We start from the raw sequence: 20602 nt of genomic DNA on the forward strand, positions 1-20602 counted from the left end.
CTGCCTCTCTCTGTGTCTCTCTCATGAATAAATAAATAAAAATCTAAAAAAGAAAAAAAAGAAATCTCAAAGAAGAAAATCTTAAGTCCTTAATAAAAGGACCACTGTTAAAGATGATCAGATCCACCCACCTGGCAGCTATGGTACCTTTCAAATGTCTGAACTGCTTCAATAGGAAATGAGCCAAATTTCTGTCCATGTAGGCATAGAACACACCTATCTTTTTAATTCCTTTCATATTGCCTGGAATGCTGCAATCTTTTTAGTATTGTGAATACTCAGTAGGCTTCGTACTGAGTCAGAGGTGTATTTGGCATCTATGGTTTTAGGAGAAAGGATTTTAAGCTCCTGATGCCCCAGAATATTTTGATTTTTAGCTGAATCATTCCCAGTTGTAGTAAATAAAGGCTATTTTTTTTTTAATTTCATACTGAGAAATGTAGGGATAAAATGGCATGATATCTGAGATATGCTTTAGAATATTTCAGCAAAGGAGGAAAAAGATGATTGATGAAGAAAATGACAAAATCTATATAGCAATTTAATTTGGGTGGTGAATAGATGGGGGTTCATTATACCATCTGTCTACATTTCTGTGTGCTTGAGGGTTTTTTTTCTTTTTAAGTGTTACATTATTGCAAAAACAATTTCAAATTAAAAACAGAAATGCAGACAAATAGTATACCCAGAGTCTTGAATCATTCTTGAGAACTGCAGAATGTATTCCATCATAGTTCTCTCCATCTCAGTTCTATTCTAGACCGGGGCGAGGGTGGGGGGGCGGGCAGGGGAGGGGATGCTTACAGATTATCAAATGGATCTGTGGCCTGGAAAACTGAAAACCAGGCAGAAATTTCAGGATGGCTTGCTTAATGTCTGAGCCACCCAGGCGCCCCTAAAAAAAACATATTTCCTTACCTTCCCTTGCAGCAAGAGTTCTGGAATCAGGACCCACCAAGTAGATATAATCACATGAGATCTGGAAGGTGGAAAGGAGATAGAAGCAATCATTGTGCTGTTCTTTCTCCTGGGGCTGGCAAGTAGGGCTAAGGAAGGGAGATACTGGACTTTTCTGCAGTCAAGTTCCAGCACCCAGTCACTAGTCTTGTGAGGTTATTGTGGTGAGCTTTTGAATTCCACAGTTCCATAGCAGCATCCTGATTCTTTAACTTCCTAATCAAACAGCAGTTAAAATTTCAGGCTAGGGACTTCTGGGTAGCTCAGTCAGTTAAGTGCTTGCCTTTGGCTCAGGTCATGATCTCAGGGTCCTGGGATCAAGCCCTGTGTCAGGCTCCCTGCTCAGTGGGGAGCTGGCTTCTCCCTCTTCTCCCTGTTTCATGCTCTCTCTTGCTATCTCCTTCACTATTTCTGTGTCTCTCTCTAAAAAATAAAATAAAATAAAATAAAATAAAAATAAAATAAAATAAATAAAATAAAATAAAATAAAATAAAATAAAATAAAATAAAATAAAATAAAATAAAATTTCAGGCTAGTTCAGCGGTACAGCTCTGTGAGTCATTTCTGTAGGCCCAACATTGAGCTCAAAACTTCGACTGTATAAGGACAAAATTCTCCATATTTAAATCTCTTCTTAAAAGAGCTAGAATGGTCTCTGTTTCCTGAAACTGAACCATGAAACATTCTACTTCCTAAAACATTACAGATGTGTGATGATAAACAAGTCAAACGAAAGATGAATCCTATGTAGAGAGAGGTGTCATCTGGGCACAAAAGATAGTATTACAAAATAAAAAGCACTGGGGTATATGCAAATGAGCAGAGTGGCTGAAACATATAAATTTCTGCAGCAGCCAACAGCAAGATTGTATCTTACTATCTCTGTCCTCAGGTAGAAGGGTTTCCATGGGGCAAACTCCCATAATGCAAAGCCATCCATTCAGCGGTATTAGCCAAGTTAATGAGGTCACCAGTACTTACTTGTTGTCATTTTCCCATTGTAGGCACTTAGGCCCAATGTGTAACATTAATAAATTGAATAGGTCACCAAATACAGTGCTCTGGTCAAGATGGAGCTGTTTGTAAAAGGTTATGAATCAGATTAAAATCCTCATTTGTCACAGAACCAGGGAAGTAATACTCTTCCCTGAGCCATAGATCCCTCCACACTTTTCACAAAACTAATACAGAAACCCAGACTACAATATTATTAGAAAGCATTAGCAATTAGAGTATGCATATCACTACCTGTTTCTTTCATTAAAAGCACAGCAAAGAATAATAACAACCATGAAATGCCATCCTGGGAAAAGCATGGGCTTGGGAGTAAATGTAGCAGTTGAATTTGGCATTTTGTGATGATCCTGGAGGGGAGGTGATTCAACTAAAATTTGGTATTGTGAAGACTTGATTCAAAATCTCTACTATTTTTCAGCATTGCAATTAGGGGGCATAGGGCTTCCCTTCCCACCCTACCCTCATGCAGTGGAGTCAGGGTGGGAGCTCCAGCTCTATGCAGTGTTTGGCACTGCCTCGGGGTCATAGAACCCACAAAGACCTGACAGTGCAGCTCCTGTGGTGCTGCCTGTGGAACTTCCAAAGTGACTCTGGGAAATTCCAAAGCTACAGTGGTCTTTGAAAAACTGAAAATCAGGGATCCCTGGGTGGCGCAGCGGTTTGGCGCCTGCCTTTGGCCCAGGGCATGATCCTGGAGACCCGGGATCTAGTCCCACGTTGGGCTCCCGGTGCATGGAGCCTGCTTCTCCCTCTGCCTGTGTCTCTGCCTCTCTCTCTCTCTCTGTGACTATCATAAAAAAAAAAAAAAAACCTGAAAATCAGCGAAAGTTCAGAGGAATAGCAGATTATTATGATTATTTATTATTTGTGAATAATTTTTAAAATACATTTTACAGTTGGAAGAAATTGTATAGATATCATCCCAGCTGCATTTTCCCTGATGGATAGGTAAACATTTTAGTCATTATGCATACGCTACTAACACAAATAATTTAATTTACATCTTTTTTTTAAGGTGAGTGTATGTACTTTTCATTCATGATAATCCTAGTTCCTAGTAAAAGTGTTATGAAAGAGAAACTCCACTGCAGTCACTGAAAACTAATGAGGTAATCTGCATTCCTATTCCTTAGCTCCTCCAAATGTCTATCCCCTCATTAACAACTCTGCTTTAGGGGGATCCCTGGGTGGCTCAGCGGTTTGGCGCCTGCCTTTGGCCCAGGGCTGGATCCTGGATCCTGGAGTCCCGGGATCGAGTCCCGGGATCGAGTCCCGCGTCGGGCTCCCTGCATGGAGCCTGCTTCTCCCTCTGCCTGTGTTTCTGCCTCTCTCTCTCTGTCTATCATGAATAAATAAATAAATAAATCTTTAAAAAAAAAAAAAGCTCTGCTTTATTACCATAGCTCTTCCAAGTAGCATTCCTGTAACAAGGTAGCATGGCATTTGAGCCTAAATCCATACTCTGCAGCTCAGTATGTGTTTCCCCAAACCTATCATTACTGACCAAGTTCTAAAGATGTAAGTGAGAAATTTAAGATGTAAGACTTAGGGATAAAGAGCTACCAAAAACAAAACAAACCGTACATTTTATCATAAAATGCCATGGGTTATTTTAAGCACTGTAGAATATATTGTTCCATTGCTATAAAATTAATTCTGGATGAGTGTATGCATAAAATGTGTATACACACAGTACCAATATTTGCAGACACAAATTTGTGGTCAAATTAGAATATTCTAAATAATATAAAAACTTGATAATTGTTCTTTTATGAATCTTAAGTCTACAAAGCAGGAGCAACTGTAGTAAACATTAAATATGCATAATTCTATTTCGGAGAAAGAGCCTAAAGTTGGCATCACTGCTGTCACATATCTGTATATCAGACCTTGCAAGTTATTCTGCAGTTGCCACACAGTGGGGGCCTATAGGCCTGTTAGATATCTGATTCCTGTGCTCTGCAACGTATCTAACTCCTGCACCCAGCGGAGCTCAGGGTCATTCTTAGGTCATGGTGGTTAAAGATGGCTGTCAATTCACTGCTTGGGCTAGGTTTCAGAACTCCTTTATCTCTGTTATATTGATGATTCCTAGTGATAGGCTAGGAAATTAACCACACCATCCATATGCATCTTAATGGTGTGTTTTGCAGCACCAAAGTGACTGTATTAAAAAGCTCAGTATGCTGTATTTGAAACAGTCTGTCACTATTTGAAAGCTAAGAACTGGAACAAATATACTTTTACCTGAATAAACAGTTATGGCTCTATGCTGCTTTACAAATTTTAAAAAGGGAGACTGTAATAAAACAAGGTGAAACTAGCTGATCCTGCCTTTTCTCAGTGCAAAAGTAATTATTATTCAGTCAAAAAATATGCAGTGAAAAAGAGTAATTGCATAAGAAGATATTATAATCCTGAGACTATCCACCTGGTGTTTTTATTTTGAGGAATACCCATTTGGATTCCTATGCCTGTGCAACTTAATGTTTGTCACAATTCTCTATGGCTAAGGAGAAAGACAGGCCTTAATTGTAAATTTGCACATGCTTTATTGCCAATGCAATGGCATGAACACATTTAACAGGACTGCCATTCCATCTAATTACTCTGATTTTGACATGGACCTACCACAGATGAAATTGATGGCATGAATTACAAGCTCCATAAAAAATCACTGCTTTCTCTTCAAAGGGTGAGTGTTAAGGTACTCTTCCATATTCTCTATAGCTATCTGCATTAGGTGAAGAAAAAATAAAGCATGGAAATAGGATAGCCATCCTCAAATTGCTTCCTTCCAAGCTGAGTTATGCTTGTGACAGGACAATGATGCATGGTCTTTTTTTTTTTTTTCTTAGCTTACCTGGGTAAGATCTATGACATCGAAAGAAAATTAAACAAATAAATAAGTAGGCAAGTAGACAAAAATAGAGAAAAGCCTTCTGTCAAATGAATCCTGTTTCATCTCTATTGAATTTGCTATTTCTTAGCCTTTTCTCAGTGATATTTGATGGTATTCATTACACTTTTGCTTGAGACAAGTGGGGAAGAAAGCTCAGGAGCAGGACACTAAGCTCAAGATCTGTGCAGATGGACAGGGCTAGGGCAGGGCTATGTAATCCTCATTGCCAGAAATCTAAAACTGGCAGTAAGAGGAAGTCGGCAGTTAGTTCTATTCAAGTGGCCGGGCAAGTGGTGGTGTGGCACCTGGCATCCTGGCATATACAGCCAAGTGGAAAGGTGCCAGTCTTTGGCTGGAGGAGCATAAAGTGCTGGCTTTCTTTTCCACAAGTTGAGGAAAGAACTTTAGCAGTACAACATCAATGTTTTATGTAGTCTCATTAAACTGTCTGCTACTTGAGTTCATTTTCTACGTTCTTGTTTATGACTCACTAAAAAAAGAAGCTAGTATTCTCCTTAAAATGTTTCCAGAAGCCTCTCTCTCTCCTGCCCATGGAAAAAAATCTAAATTTCTAAATATATCTATAAATTGATTACCCACATAGATGATGAATCAAAGCGTCTCTTTTTTTTTTTTTTGTCTTTTTTTGTCTTTTCAACTTGAAACTGTCACTGAAAAGTAAGTTCATATTTATTTGGCTATTTATTGATCAAGTAGAAATCTTCAATAAAAACATTCTGCCATGTGGTCTCATCCAAGCTTCCTTTGTCTTTCAATTAAGAAATGGTTTTATGCTATAAAATTGGGTGAGATATTCAGAGGATTAAATCAATAGACTATAAATTACGAGTAAAAGAAAACATCAGGTCCCTGCCCTGACACAACAGATTTATTATTAAAGTAGGTAAGTCCAAGGCAATTCACTACATTAGTTTTTATAAAGTAAGAGACAGGGAGAGATCAATGATAACTTTGGCTCACTGTTGCTTTTAATGGTTCATTTATAATAGCTACTTATCTCCTATTATTTTAGCTTGCTATAATAATGTCAAGCCAAGAAAAAAAGATAATTACCATTATGGGAATATATATTTAATACAAGTCTGACTGACTATTCTTTAATCTGATTCATGTATTTGTAGAGCGGCCAGAAATACTCTAAAATGCATACTGATTCTTAGGTACACATAAAACTCCATTATACAGTCTACATTAGGTATAGAGTACAAAAAACCCTGACAGTTTGAGCTGTACTTTCACAGGCATGTTATCAGATGAACAACCACATTGCAAGGCCCACCCATAGCCCACCAACTCAAACCTGCCTGGTGCTATCAACATCAAGAATAACAGTGGAATCCTAAACGAACCTCTTGGCCTCACTGTGTTTCCTGGAAACTGCTATCTTTGAAGATATGAAGTATATTTTTGCTCCAGACACGCATACAGACCCACACACCATTCATGGATTTTCTGCAACTACCCTGCTGTTCTTGAACATTTATCACCCTGATTTCAGTGGAGGTTTGATAGTGACTTCCAAAGGCCATCTCAAATGAAGAGGAAAAAACTCATCTATTTCTTTTGATAAGGTCAAAGTACAGGGGTCCTCACCAACCAACACCCTAGATATTACCTTACAGGGGAAACTGGAATTAAATAAATATTAAAGGGGAGGTGGGGTGATTGAATCAGGAAGGAAAGGTTCCCCATCACCACCACCACTATTTCTTAGTGATACAGATACAATAAATTTTTTTTAACTTGAGTCTTTTTGCTAACAAAAGGTGTCTCTGGGATCCCTGGGTGGCTCAGCGGTTTAGCACCTGCCTTCAGCCCAGGGCATGTTCCCGGGATCGAGTCCAACATCAGGGTCCCTGCATGGAGCCTGCTTCTTCTCTGTCTCTGCCCCCCTCTCTCTCATGAATAAATAAATAAAATCTTTAAAAAAAAAAAAAAAAGGTGTCTCTACCACTGCTTAACCCTGTTTGTTGTCTTACTCATTACTCATTACTCATTACTCCACACCTCTGAATTGTACTATTGGGGTTGCACGTGCAATTTCACTCTATTTAAAAGTATTATTTACTAATATCCAGAACAGAGAACTCCTAACATTCAACAAAAAAAAAACAAATACCCCAATTTAAAAATGGACAAAGGACTTGAATAGATATTTCTCCAAAAAAGATTTCAAATGGCCAATAAACACATGAAAAGATGCTCAATATTACTAATCATCAGGGAAATGCAAATCAAAACTACTATGGGATACCATTTTATACCCATTAGGATAGCTACTATTAAAAAAAAACAGAAAATAACAAATGTTGGCAGGATATGGAGAAATTGGAACCTTTGTGTGCTACTGGTAGGAATATAAAATGGTACAGCCCTCGTGGAAAACGGTATGGTAGTTCCTCAAAAAATTTAAAATACAATGATCTATTATGGTAATAAGAGTGGATCCAGCAAATCCATTTCTGAGCATATATCCAAAAGAGGTGAAAGTAGGGTCTCAAAAAGATAGTTATAAACCCATGTTCATACCAACACTATTCATAATAACTAAAACATGGAAGGAACCCAAGTGTCTGCTATTGAATGAGTGGATAAGCAGGATATAAATATTAATTAGCCTTAAACAATATATAGTGAATATTATTAAGCCTTAAAAAGGAAGGAATTTCTGCAACCATGCTATAGCATGGATGAATCTAAGGACATTATGCCAAGTGAAATAAGCCAGCCACAAAAAGACAGATAATGTATGATTCCACTTATAAGAAGTACTTAGCAGAGCCAACTTCATAGAGACAGAAAGTAGAATGATGGTTGCCAGGGGCTGGAAGAAAGAAGGGAAAAGGGATTTATTGTTGAATGGGTATAGAGTTTCAGTTTTTAGAATGTTTCAAGATGAAACATTCTAGAGATGGATGGTGGTGATGATTGCACAACATTATGAATGTATTAATATGACTGAACTGTACACTGAAAATGGTTATGAAAATAAATTTTATGTATGTGTATTTTACCACAATTAAAAAAATGGGGAAAAATAGTGGTAACTCTACAACTGTCCAGAAAGGTAAAATATGACTGGCAATACCAAGTATTGACAAAGCTGTGGGGTAACTGGAACTCTCATATACTAATGGTGACAGGATAAATTGGTACAACCACTTCAAAAAAACCATTCGACAGCATGTACCTTGCCTATGATCTAGCAATTCCACTCTTAGGAATGTAACCAAGACATATGAATGCATATTCTCAAACAAATATTGTCAGAGAACATCAACAAAAAATGTTCATAACAGAGGCACCTGGGTAGCTCAGTTGGTTAAGTATCTGACTTCAGCTTAGGTTGTGACCTCAGGGTCCTGGGATTGAGCCCTGCATCAGGCTACCTGCTCATCAGGGAGTCTGCTTGTCCCTCTCCCTTTGCCCCTCTCCCTGTTTGAGCTTTCTCTCTCTAAAATAAATAAAATATTTTTAAAAAAGAATATTCATAATAGCTTTACTCAAAATAGCCAAATATTAGAAACAACCCAAATTCTATCAGTAGAATGGATAAATGAAATGTGATATATTCATATAGTGGAATGCCACACAGTGATTTTTTAAAAGAACATACTACCAGCTATTACATGAAGGAATCTTACAGATATTACATTAAGGGGGGGGAGCCATATAGTACCTACTGTATGATTCTATTTTTCTGAGACACAAAATAGATAAGACTAATACAATGGTAGAAATCAGAGGAGTGGGAGAAGGTTATTGACTAAAAAAGGATGTGCAAGAACATTTTGGGTCCCAGAAAAGTACTATATCTTGATCTACATCGCAATTATATGGGTATGTGATGAATCTTAAAAAGATTATGGGAAAAAAGTCAGATGTAAAAGTCTATATACAGTATGATTTCATTTACATGACACTTTGGAAAGTGCAAAATTATAGGGATAGAAAACAGATCAGTGGTTGCCAAGAAGCTTGGGGTAGGAGGGGATTGACTGCAAAGGGCCACAACAGAATTTTTTGGGATGATGGAAATCATCTATATCTTGATTTGGGTGGTGTTACGTGATGGAATACAGTTATCAAAACACATCAAACTATACATTTAAAAAGGCTGAATCTTGTTATAACTAAATTATAACTTAATACCTACTTTAAAAATACTCAGCAATAAATAAATAAATACTCAGCAATCTGTACCCTTAAGATTAGTGTACTTTATGCATTTACCATGTGCATGCTATCTTTCAATTTAAAAAGTAAAACAAAACAAAAGTAGAGGTTAAATAGGTTATAAGAAATGTGTTCCAGTCCAAATTCTGCTACAAGTTTGCTATGTCAAACACTCTACTTATTGTAATGGAATATTAACACAGAATGTCTTAGGTCTAAAATGAACCCTGAGGTTCATAGAATCTCACCTCCAGGGCAGCCTGGGTGGCTCAGCGGTTTAGTGCTACCTTCAGCCCAAGGTGTGATTCTGAAGACCAAGGATCGAGTCCCATGTCGGGCTCCCTGCATGGAGCCTGCTTCTCCCTCTGCCTCTCTCTCTAGCTGTATGTGTGTGTGTCTCTCATGAATGAATAAATAAATTTTTAAAAATCTTAAAAAAAAAAAAAAAAAGAATCTCACCTCCATCCTGAGAGAAGTGATCTATGAGATCTGTGACATGTCACAAAGCTATTCAGGGTGGAGCCAGAAACAAACCTAGGACATCTGACTCTCAAACTAATACTCTAGCACTCTAGCTCAATTCCATTTCATGGAAGCTTTTAAAAAAAATAAAAATAATAAAAAAAAGGTCAAACTGATCATTTGGCATTGCACAAGCAGCAAATTTTAAACCAATTGTGTAGCACTGGACCTCTGTTTGCACATATTTGCTCTCCACTTCCAAACATACTGAGAGAACTAACTGGAAGCTTACAAAGTGCCTGGAGCTATTTAATTAAGCAGCTCTATCTGTAAAATCTGAGGTTTCTGAGATCCTCTGGTAACATGAAACAGATTATGGCAATCCCCGTTCCAGGGACTCCAACTCAAAATCAAATCTTGGCATAACTTCTACCCATTCCTGTCCAGGCCCATCCCCAATATCACCTAGTCAATCATGCAATGTATCTAAACTGTTCTACTACCAGCAGAGGTATTTTTGAGTATTATCTAGGTTATATAACCCTTAATTAACTCTTCTGAAAAACTCTTCTGCAACAAAGTCAACTTTTTTTTAAGTGCACACATGCATAAACACCCAAATCATAACAAATCCTATAAAGCAGTGTGTGTGTGCCTATAGTTCCCAACACCATTCTCACAAAATTGCAAACATGAGCACCCTGTGTCATACTTCTCCCTAAAATGGAGACATTACGGAAGAACTAAATGAGTGGCCCCTAGTTTCCCTTTCTAGCCTCTGTTTCTACCTGGGTGACCCTTTGACCTCCCATCCTCTTCCACCCCCACTAAGGCCGAAGCACCAACTTTTCTCTGACCTCCACCCCTCTGTCAAAACAAAAAAGACTCTAAGTATCAGTTATTTACACTTTTTGATTGACTGCTTGGTTACACTTTAGTTTCATTGAGCTTCAGTCAGTATGATAATTCAAACAACATTTACATTTAAACCATTTTACACCTCATTCCATAACAAAAGGTTAATTCTCTATTAAAGAATTTTGAACTTCCATTTAACATCAGTAAGCAAGTAATATTGAAATTAAAATAAAAACCCACAACATTTTGGAAGAACTTGGAATCATACTTGGTGTTGCTAAACCTTGGGAATTGCAAGCATATTAGTATAGCTAAGAAGCTGCAGAAAGAACCCAAAGAATTATTCCATCCCTCACTCATGCATTCAACAAAAATTTATCAACTGCCTACCATGTCCCAAGTATTGTACAAGGCAGAGAGAATCAATAATTGATAAGATGATGTCTATCCTGGAGAAGTTTACAAAGAGGCACAAAGAAGAATTTCAATTCCAAAAGTGCTAACTGCTCTAAAAAGTAGAAAATTCAAAGGGAGCAGAGCAGGGATTCACTCTCTGTGAAGCAGGTTTCACAGAGGACAGACCCATGAACTCAGCTCAAGGAGTTTGACAAGGCAAAAGGCAGAGAGAGGGGCAAAACGATTTTTTTTTTTTTAGAATTTATTTATTTATTCATGAGAGACACAGAGAAGAGAGAGGCGAAGACATAGGCAGAGGGAGAAGCAGGCTCCATGCAAGAAGCCCGATGCGGGACTCGATCCCAGGACTCGGGGATCACCCTCTAAGCCAAAGGCAGACACTCAACCGCTGAGCCACCCAGACAGCCCCAAAACAGGTTTTCTAATCTTTTGTCAAAAGGGCAAATGGGAATGGTTAGCTTTTTTTGTGCTGAGGAAATTTAAGGAAAAAGAGGCTAACACTGAGCCCAGTGTCTCCTGCAGCCACAGACATGACGACAGCTCTGGCTGTGGCAGCAGCTGGGCCACTTCCTCTCCTCAGCACTGATGTGGTCAGGCCAGTAGATGATAAGCCTTCCGAGATGCCCTTTGCCCTTCAGAGAGGAGGGCAGGTACAAGCATTGTCATAGGACTCCATACTCAGCCTTCACTCATTAAAATGTTATTTTCGTATCAGGATATATCAGTGGAAAATAAATTTTATCCACATCCTTTGAAATAGTTATTATTTGGTTTGGCTCTGGTTTGGGCCTTAAGCTTCCAAAGCCATTGATAGTGTCAAATTTAGGATGATAAAGAGACAAGGTCAGTAGTCAAGTAATGTCTTTGCCTCAAAACAGCTTCCTCTTGACCGGGGAGCTAGCTAAAGGCTTGTTTCTGGAAGCCTGCTGAAGGGAGAGATTTTATACCCAAATTCTAACAAAACTAGGTGTGTAATCACAAGACCCAGAGCTGCCCTGCACCTGCTTTGCTCAATTTCTTGATCCTTAACTCTCCCTTGCCCCAAATTTGCAGGTGAGCGGTTGTATCGCTGAATATATTTGATGCTATCCTAGTGTCTAATATTCTTTTTATCACATCCTTGTTTTCTGAAGTTCTAAAACATAGCCCCCAAGCTCCTATATTATTCCAACCTCTGATAATATAAGAATGAATATTCATTCTTTCAACAAGCATTTACCCAACAATAGGGCAAATGGTTAGTTAATCCCCAATTCTCATTATCTCCTTCTTCTACTTTTTTTTTAAGATTTTATTTATTTATTTATTTATTTATTTATTTATTTATTTATTTATTTATTCTTGAGAGGCAGAGACATAGACGAGAGAGAGAAGCAGGCTCTCTGCAGGGAGCCTGATGCGGACTCCATCCCTGGACCCCGGGATCACACCTTGAGCCAAAGGCAGACTCAACCACTTGAGCTACCCAGTCATTCCCTTCTTCTATTTTAGATAGCTCGTGGCTACCCACCCAGAGACCACATTTCTTAGTTTTCTCTACTGGTAAGTGTGTCCTTATGACTAAGTTTATCACAACAAAACATGAATGAAAGTGAGGTGTGCTTTCAAGTCACTTGCTTTATAGGAAATTGCTTGCCTTCCACTTTCATTCTATCCCTCTTCCTACGAACAGACAGAATGGGAATGTGGAGGTGGCCAAGATTTAACCATGCAGCCAAGACCTAAGGAATACTGGAGGAGCACAGTAGAAGAAACTCAGATTGTGAATGACCTCATGGTGCTAAGGCACTCCACCGCCTGGGCTCTTACCTTCCTCTGAAATTTTACATGCAAGAGAGTTAAACTTCAGCCATATTTAAGCCATTATTGGTGTTTTGTTTTGTTTCGTTTTGTTTTGTTTTGTTTTGTTTTACAGAGAGAGTGAGCAGAAGTGGGGGAGAGGGAGAGAGAGAATATTTTTTTAAGATTTTATTTATTTATTAATGAGAGACACGGGGGGTGGGGGGAGGGCAGAGACACAGGCAGAGGGAGAAGCAGGCTCCATGCAGGGAGCCCGATGTGGGACTCGATCTCGGGTGCCCAGGATCAGGCCTTGGGCTGAAGGCGGTGCTAAACCGCTGAGCCACCTGGGCTGCCCGAGAGAGAGAATCTTAAGCAGGTTCCGTGCCCAGCATGGAGCCCCAGGGTGGGTCTCACTACCCTGAGATCATGACCTGAGCTGAAATCAAGAGTTGAATGCTTAAGTGACTGAACCACCCAGGTGCCCCTAAACCACTATATTTTTAGATTTCTTTGTTACAGCAGCCTAGCCAGACCCTCATTAATATAAACATTCATTCAATGTCTGTTAAGCACTTACTAACAGGAACTCTATGTGGGAGTTGGTGGGTGGACAAAAAGTGTTGAATAGATAGAAAAGTTCTCAGGATATAGGTTGAGAAGGAGAGACAAAAAATATAAAACTACATTTGCAAACTGTGGTAAGCGTGTAAAGGAAACAAACGGGGTACTAAGTTAAGGCCTCTCCGAGGAAACATCATTTAGCTAAGGCTTCAAGGTCTTAGGAAAAAATAGAGACAGGGGACTCATCCCAGGTCACAAATTCCCTGGGGATATAAAAAGGATGGCTCTTTGGAGGGAATTTAAGAAGGCAGGTGAACAATGTGAACAGTGTGGCATCAGGAGGAAAGGTTCTTCCTAAAGCGACCTATGCATATACATATATAATTGCACAGACACATTAAAATTAGGGGTAAGTTATCTTTGCTTTGACAGTAGTTCCTGTTTTCCTTTTTAAAACAAAACCAGAGTCGGGTTTTTTGTTTGTTTTTTAACTTCTTCACCTCTCACATATTCCAGCCCTGGATCTAGAAAGACTGATCACCTTGAAACCATAAGAATTCTGTCTAACTTGGTAGCATCTTTGGACTCCATCTACAGAATTTGCCCAAAATTAGATTCCCATTGTTCTAAACACACAATCTCCCCAGGGTCATTTCTATCTATCTTATCCTCCTCTTTTTCAGCCTTTCTGACTCACAAGTACTTGAAAAGCCCCCACATTTCTATAATTCTTACTCTCTTCTCTTCCATTCCCTTGTCTTTCACAGTCAAACTAGGGGTATGTAGTTTATGTTAACATTTACCAGACACCTTGTCTTCTCCAGCAAATGTCATCATAAAACCTTAGCATTCAACCCAAATCACATGTTGATCACTGCCCCCAACCAGAACTAAAGACTTAATCTCAAGTTACACATTTTGAAGAGAAAAGAATGTCACCTCCAATTGTTCTATGGGACTTTTTAAAAAATTTTTATTTATTTATCATGAGAGAGAGAGAGTATAGGACTTTTTTTTAGTTTTATTTATTTATTTAAAGTGATCTCTACACCCAATGTGGGGCTCAAATTCATGACCCTAAGATCAAGAGTCACACGCTCTTCCAATGGAGCCAGCCAGGTGCCCCCATTCAACAGAACTTTTATAATAAAATAAAAAAGCTTTTAAAAAAATCTAAAACCTTAAATGCCTAACTAAATTCTAATAAAAATATTAATACATAATATAGCATAAATTAGGTAACAGATTATATGCTTCATAATGTTTTATAAACTCCTTGAAAATGAGTGGTATCTTCTCTCTGTAAAATTTTACATCATCCCTTAATAAATGCCTTAATTAACAAAGAAGCAAAGTCATGAGACAGGATTCAAATATAAAGCAGCAAGAAAAACTGGAATAAGGAGATGAGAACAAGAATTCCACGTGAGGGGTGGAGGGGAAAGGGACAGTGGAGGTCAGGAAAAGGTGAAGCTAGAAGGAATTCGTGAGGCCAAAAGAGCAAACCTATAGGTGCTTCTCAAAGGCACCTGCAGCTGATAGATATGGAACCAGTCACCTCACACAGTTACAGATGCTCAATTAGGGACTGGACTGGATGCTTTCAAGTCATTCTCAATTAAGAAAGAAAAAACTAGGGAGAGAGAGAGAATGAGAAAGAGGAAAGGTCAGAAAAAGAAAAGATGGGTCAGTCAAACCACTTCAGGAGAAGGGTATATACAATATCTGGAAGAATGAGTGTTCGAAGTCAGACTGTTAGGTTTAAGAGTGAGCTTTGCTATTTTCTACCCGAGTGGGCTCTCCCCTTAGTTTCCTCTTCTTTAAAATAGAGGTTATAAAAATACCGACCTACACCTCATAGTGCAGAGGATAGAAATGAGCATGTAAAGTGCTTAGCATAGCTCCTAGCACAATGTGAGTTATCAACAAGTGTCAGCCACTATTGTACATAAAGGGCCAGCTTCAGAAGAATAACTACTCAAGATAAGATAGGAAAGCTGTAAAATAAAATAGAATGTAAGCTGTGTTCTACAAGTCAATTAGATAATTTTGCATTTTCTTGGGTATAGGACCATTTTTGGCTTTTTAAATATATTCAGTTTTTTTAAAGATTTATTCTTTTAAAAGATTTTATTTATTTGAGAGAGAGAGAACACAAGTGGGGTAAGAGGCAGAGGGGGAAGCAGACTTCCCAAGAGCAGAGAGCTCAACGTGGGGCTCAATCCTAGGACTTCTGGATCACAACCTGAGCCAAAGGCAGACGCTTAGCCAAGTGAGCCACCTAGGTATCCTTTTTTTTAAGGGGGGGAGGGGCAGAAAGAGAATCTCAGGCATCTGCCTGTGGATGCCCTTGTGGAGCACTGAGTCTGGAGCCAGACATGGGGCTCAATCTCATGACCCTGAGATCAGGACCCGAGCCAAAATCAAGAGTTGGGCACTTAACCAACTGAGCCACCCAGACACCCCAATATATTTGCATAAGTTTAACAAAACAAAATGAATGTGCATTAAAAAGAGCCCAGGGGTGGGCAGCCCAGGTGGCTCAGTGGTTTAGCACAGCCTTCAGCCCAGGGCCTGATCCTGGAGTCCTGGGATCAAGTTCCACATTGGGCTCCCTGCATGGAGCCTGCTTCTCCCTCTGCCTGTGTCTCTGCCTCTCTCTGTCTCTGTGTCTCTCATAAATAAATAAAATCTTAAAAAAAAAAAAAAAAAAAAAAGCCCGGGGTGCCTGACTGGCTTAGTCAGAGGAGTATGCAACTTCTGATCTTGGGGTTGGAATTCAAGCCCCCGCCTTGGGTGTAGAGGTTACTTAAATAAAACTTTAAAAAAAAAAAAAAAAAGAGCCCAAAGTTGGGGAAAAAGAGAAAATAGAATTTGAAGAAGCTGTCATCTGGCCCATCCCATTTATATAGATACTTTCCACATTACGAGTCCAACTTCCCTCCCACAGTTCCCAGCCACAGTCCACTGGGCTTAAAAAATTTCAAAGCACCTTGGTGCACCTGGCTACCTCAGTCGGTAGAGTATGTGACTCTTGATCTCAGGGCTGTAAGTTCGAACCCCACACTGGATGTGGAGATTACTTAAAAAACAAAGTCTTTTAATAAAAGAAATTTCAAAACACCATCATTTGGTATATCACATGGTACATGAATCACGATTCTTAGTTGTAAACAACAGAAAGTGACTATTGGTGGTTTTTTTTTTTTAGATTTTATTTATTTATTCATGAGAGGCACACACACAGAGAGAGAGAGAGAGAGAGAGAGAGAGAGAGAGGCAGAGACACAGGCAGAGGGAGAAGCAGGCTCCATGCAGGGAGCCCAACGTGGGACTCGATCCCGAGTCCCCAGGATCAGACCCTGGGCTGAAGGCGGCGCTAAACCACTGAGCCACCTGGGCTGCCCCACTATTGGTAGTTTAATTGGAAAAGGAACATGCAGGTAGCTCAGAAAAATGCTAGGAAGAATGAAAATCAAGCTAGATAAATGGAAAGCTTAGCATCCAGAGCCAGAGCTGAATATTACCAGGGAGCTAGTCTGGTGAGACAACTGCCTCTGCCCTGAACCCTATGCTGCCACCGACCCTGCCAAAGCTCTAGACCTGGTACTGCCATCTCTAGCACCTTCACTATGGCTGTACTAAAACAGATGGGGCTACCAAGAAAGCAATGATAATGGCCTTTTCTGACTCACAGTGGGAAATTCCCTAACACCTAACATAAAGACACTTTCAACTTGAAGTTACATTTAAAGTTAATCTTAATTACATTATTCCCACATTCTTTTATTTCTTTTAGCTTGAGATGGAAAGTATATTTTATCTCTCATTCTTAAAATATGAGGCTCCAACATATGAGGACTAACTGTAGCAGGTTACAAATTTAACTTTACTAACCACTCATTAGGTAATGGTGAGAAACTTATAGAACTTCCCTAAGCCTCAGTTTCTCCCATCCGTAAGTGGGGAAAATAAAACTCACATCATAAGGCGACAGTGAAGAACAACTGAGAAAATGTATAGAAGACTCTTAGGTCAACATCTGACACAAAGAAAGTTTTCAATAAATGTTAACATAAAAAATAAGTTGTCATGGGGATGCCTGGGTGGCTCGGTGGTTGCGCATCTCCCTTTGGCTCAGGGCATGATCCCGGGGTCCCACATCAGGCTCCCCACAGGGAGTCTGCTTTTCCCTCTGCCTATGTCTCTGCCTCTCTCTCTGTGTCTCTCATGGATAAATAAATAAAAGCTTTAAATAAATAAATATAGGGGCGCCTGGGTGGCTCAGTTGGTTGAGCATCTGCCTTTGGCTCGGGTCATGGTCCCGGGGTCCTGGGATCGAGTCCCACATTGGGCTCCCTGCTCAGCGGGGAATCTCCTTCTCCCTCTGCCCCTCTCCTGCTTGTTCTCTCTCTCTCTCTCAAATAAATAAATAAAATCTTTAAAAAAATAAAATAAAATAAATAAATAAAGTTGTCACAACTTGCCAAAGTCTGGATCTCTCTAGTAGAGGTATTATGTTTTATATACATAATGAACTGCAGATTAAGTCTTTATGCCATAGGAAATACATCAGTGTTGTCAGAATGCCCTCAAGTTCCAGGGCGCCTGAACCAAGCTGCAGCTAGCTAACATGCTATCTGAGTGGCTTGGGCAGCACGATTAAGCTTGATTTTCTTCTTGATTTTGTCTCTGTCTCATCTATCAAACCATACAAAGAATTTCCAAAATGGAAGAAATAAAGTGGATTATCCAGTTTCTCTTTACCCATGGGATAAGAGGAATCTGAGCAGCCACCCTGTCTGTAGGATTCATGGAAGTAAGTAGGAAGGAAGAAACCCTCTGGCCATATATCTAGTTATTCAAATCTGCTTATTCTTAATAACATTTAGATCTTCAGTATTTAATTATTAGTATAATTACTGTAATTACTATACTGAATATAATAATTAATTATTGATGTTGTTAATGTATCTATCCTGAGATTAATTTTGCCTGCCATTTTTAATATCCACTTAAGTATATATTAAAGATATAAGCAAATATTTTTTCTTACCACTACTGCTGCTAGCACCTTTCTGGGCCTCAGTTTCTTCACCTATAAAATAGAAAGAACAGATTAGATGATCTGTGATTCTATAACTAAAAAATATCAGTAATATTATAATGTTTGTAATAATGTCAAGTCCCTATCCACTTATGAAAGTTAGGAAAGTAGGAAGAAATAGAGTTTGTTCTTCTACATACAACTCTTCATCTGACTTCCTGCAAACTGAGTACTGGAAAAAATTGGCTTTTAAAAACTGACTCTCTTTGGGGCTTATAATAAAGGAGTACCTTCAAGTTCTCGTTGAACCTGGTTCCTCTTCTCAATCAAGAAGTGATAAGCTGTCGGGTTGTTTTTTTGTTTTGTTTTTTGTTTTAGTTTTATTTATTTAAGTAATCTCTACACCCAATGTGGGGCTTGAACTCACCACCCTAAGATCAAGAGTCATATGCTCCTTCGGATTGAGCCAGCCAAGGCCCCAAGAGGTGCTAAGTTGTAAACTAGGGCTTTTGAGTGAAGATAAATTATTTTTTTCCTTCAAATGGGAATTGTGACTGGATTTGCAGTATATAAAATGACCAAATGAGGGGTCCCTGGGTGGCTCAGTGGTTTAGCGCCTGCCTTCTGCCCAGGGCATGATCCTGGAGTCCTGGGATCAAGTCCCACATTGGGCTCCCTGCATGGAGCCTGCTTCTCCCTCTGTCTGTGTCTCTGCCTCTCTCTCTCCATGTGTCTCTCATGATTAAATAAATAAAATCTTTTTTAAAAAATAAATAAAATGACTAAATGAAAACTGAGAGATGGAATATCGCACATTCAAATGTTTCCAATCCTATGGATGCTAGCTTTCAAAGACAAAAAACACCTGTATTTCATATTGAATATTTCCATCTCTGTCCATGTTAGGCATGTCACAGACATAAATTGTGAATATAAAGGGTATCTTTCTTCTCCCTGCAAATTATTCTCTTAATCAATTAGTGTCAGATATGGAAAAAAAGTCTTATATTGTTAAATTAGTCCTCTCGGGATCCCTGGGTGGCGCAGCGGTTTGGCGCCTGCCTTTGGCCCAGGGCGCGATCCTGGAGACCCAGGATCGAATCCCACATCAGGCTCCCGGTGCATGGAGCCTGCTTCTCCCTCTGCCTGTGTCTCTGCCTCTCTCTCTCTCTCTCTGTGACTATCATAAATAAATAAAAATTAAAAAAAAAAATTAAAAAAAAAAATTAGTCCTCTCATTGACTTTATTGTTAAATTTGATCTCTCTTTGGCTTTGTTTTCATTCAAGTATCTGTCATTTGCTTATTTTCCCAAGAATGTGTAGCTACAGTTTGCATACATGTCTGATTTTAAAATCAGTTTCTCCAGCTCTCTAATTCTTTGCCAATGAGCAATTACTCCACTATAGTGCCTGTGTCAAACAGAGATAGGCTGGTAACAATTTGTATAGGATTTAAGTGGTTGGCCCTGTAGAGAAGTACTAGAGTTCAGTGGATAAGAGTCTGGGCTCTGGATTCAATGGACAAGTTACTTAAACATCTTGGAGCTTTCCATTCCCTTAGTTTTAAAATCAAAATAATAAAAATATCTCCTTTTGGGGGCTGAGGATTAAATGAGTTAATGTATGTATAGTATTTGACATTGGGTTTCGTGCAGAGTAATCCTAAATATCAGATTTTCAAGAATACTGAAAAACCATATAAATTTTAGAGAATTACTTAAAAGCCAACAAGAACAATCACCTTATTTTATAATTCAAGAATCTGAAAGTATAGAAAGGTTGAGTTCTGCTCAAGCTCATATTGTGAATGAGAAAAGACTGAACACAGATATCCTGAATTCCTGTCCAGAATTCCTTCTAAAGGGACTGTCAATAAATAAATAAATAAATAAATAAATAAATAAATAAATAAATAAATAAATAAATAGGCTGTCTCAGGGAATGTCTGGGCGGCTCAGTGGTTGAGCATCTACCTGCCTTTGCTTAGGTTGTGATCCTAGGGTCCTGGGATCGAGTTCTGCATCTGGCTCCCGGTAAGGAGCCTGCTTCTCCCTCTGCCTGTGTCTCTGCCTCTCTCCCTGTGTCTCTCATGAATATTTATTTATTAATCAAATCTTTAAAACTAAATAAATAAAGGCACTGTCTCTCCTCAGGTCCTTAGAAGTCGAGGGCCCTGGCTGCCCTCAAGAAGCTTGAGATCCATCTGGGGAGCAAAGACTAACACAAATGGATAGTTGAGTTCACCGTCCCAGGTAGGAGCTGTATAACAAAGCTTCATGTGTAAAAGATGGGAGTTGGGGGGGGGGGGGCTCCCCTCAAAGAGTGGGAAGCAGTACAGGAAAATTTGTGAAAAGAAGGGAGACTTGAGGCAAGGCCCCAGCCGGCCGTTTGACTCTGCAA

At 39.1% G+C, this 20602-nt stretch overlaps 1 long non-coding RNA gene across 7 annotated transcripts in view; it reads right to left on the reverse strand.

Annotated features, from left to right (window-relative positions):
- LOC112670621 (uncharacterized) overlaps positions 1-20602 on the reverse strand; it is a 151371-nt gene that overhangs the window by 130244 nt on the left and 525 nt on the right. For all 7 annotated transcript variants that reach the window (XR_007402060.1, XR_007402062.1, XR_007402061.1 and 4 more), the window contains exons 2-3: positions 18211-18252; positions 919-979 (exon numbers count right to left, since the gene is read on the reverse strand). This is a non-coding gene — a long non-coding RNA (uncharacterized LOC112670621). The remainder of the gene's footprint in view (positions 1-918; positions 980-18210; positions 18253-20602) is intronic.

This window comes from Canis lupus, chromosome 14 (assembly GCF_003254725.2).
Source record: "Canis lupus dingo isolate Sandy chromosome 14, ASM325472v2, whole genome shotgun sequence".
In the NCBI taxonomy this organism is placed as follows: Eukaryota; Metazoa; Chordata; class Mammalia; order Carnivora; family Canidae; genus Canis; species Canis lupus.